This window comes from Poromitra crassiceps (assembly GCF_964638095.1).
Source record: "Poromitra crassiceps genome assembly, contig: HAP1_SCAFFOLD_308, whole genome shotgun sequence".
NCBI classification, from domain to species: domain Eukaryota; kingdom Metazoa; phylum Chordata; class Actinopteri; order Beryciformes; family Melamphaidae; genus Poromitra; species Poromitra crassiceps.
Genome location: NW_028152093.1, coordinates 57,501 through 59,083, shown reverse-complemented (window position 1 = coordinate 59,083; position 1,583 = coordinate 57,501). Strand labels below are relative to the sequence as shown.

Sequence of the window (1,583 nt, the reverse complement as noted above, 5' to 3'; positions counted from 1 at the left end):
AGTTTTGAGCGCGAGCGTATAGTTTGAGGACAAGCACAGTAAATCTGAGCACACGCAGGGGCTTTTTGAGTCCAAGGGTCGAAAATATGAACGTGAAATTGATAAATAATGCTCTCAAATTTCTTGAACACCCTCTTGAATATAGATTCTATTATAATTCCATAGGGGAAAGTCTAAAATAAAGATTGTCTCACTGATGACTAATGAAATGCACGTATTACTATGGGTGTGTGTGTGTGTGTGTGTGTGCGTGTGCGCGTGCGCGTGCGCGTGCGTGCGTGTGTGTGTGTGTGTGCCATTCATGTTTCTTGAAACTAAGTGTTGTCCCAAGCAAGAGGTGCTCTTTATCAGATGGTACAACAATACTGTATTTCACTGATGAGATAAGGCACTCAACCTGAAGTGAAACAATTAAATTAAATAAAAAGCGTTCTTGCATTGGAAAGTTCTGAACGTTTACAGGACATGGAAATAAAAATAAAAAAAATCTGAAAAGCATCAGAGTTAGTTTTTGAATCTTATGTGGTTAAGAAAATCATAAACCCTTGGTCTTACCCCATCAGTAACCCACCACTTGTCAAGCTGAAAATAAGGCTGTTTGTTCCTGTGAAAAACGGATACTTTGGAGATACCTGACAGTGACAAAATGTAGAAATATGCTGTTCTGTTTGTTTTGATCTGCAACAACCGTGCACCTGATGTTCAAGACAACCGTGCACCTGATACAGTGATCAAGACAACCGTGCGGTGCACCTGATACAGTGTTCAACACATGCATGTGCATGTGGCTGTTTGTCACCATGTTTTTACCCGATAGTGACAAAATGGAAAAACTGTATGAATGTGAGGCAGAGTGTCCTGACAAACTCTGTTGGCAAAGTCAAATAGCTCAAACGAAAGCAGTTATTTCCCAATGTGTGATTATTATTGTCAGAATTCCCCTAAGATAACACAGTCAGGAATGGCATAAAGCCACACTTACGTAATAGTGAATTTTTCTTGATCATGGGACTTGACCACTAAATCTAGATTGACTTCCTGTAAGCTTTTGTGTATCGTCACTTTGATTTCCCAGTAAACCTTCAACGACCAAACCCTGTTTCAAAATAAAGGGAAGTGGGTCCTGCACCTTGCGGCGAGACAAGTCAGATGGGAACCAATGACAGCATCCAGGGAAAGAATATAAAGGACTTTGATTCTACTTCAAGATAGTGTAAGGGCGAATATTGACCATCGAGGTCCTTTGACACAGAGGGTAAGAAAACTCACTTTGATTCATTTTCTGTTTTTCTTGTTTTTTATTTATAGCCATTGAAGCCATTTTGGTTAGATATAATGGCTAAAAATATAAATGAATGAATGAATGCAATATTTATAGCTGTTGTCTCTTATTAAGTGACAATACAAGTTCTGTCTAATTTGTTTTTCTCTGCTGGATGAAGTTATTTTCCAAAATTATGATTACATCAGATGAAACATTATTGATTGGGAAATCAGATGATTGCACCAGCAAATATGATAGATAATGCTTTATTTTCTGTTTCCACAATTTCCTAATAATTTAGAAAGGAACTGTTCATTTC

At 37.9% G+C, this 1,583-nt stretch overlaps 1 protein-coding gene across 1 annotated transcript in view; it reads left to right on the top strand.

Moving 5' to 3' along the window:
- Positions 1–1,151: 1,151 nt before the first annotated feature.
- Positions 1,152–1,583, top strand: part of LOC310771024 (L-amino-acid oxidase-like) — a 12,450-nt gene continuing 12,018 nt past the window's right edge. Inside the window, exon 1 of the mRNA XM_083663706.1 lies at positions 1,152–1,255. The gene's annotated coding sequence lies outside the window, so the exon portion shown is untranslated. The remainder of the gene's footprint in view (positions 1,256–1,583) is intronic.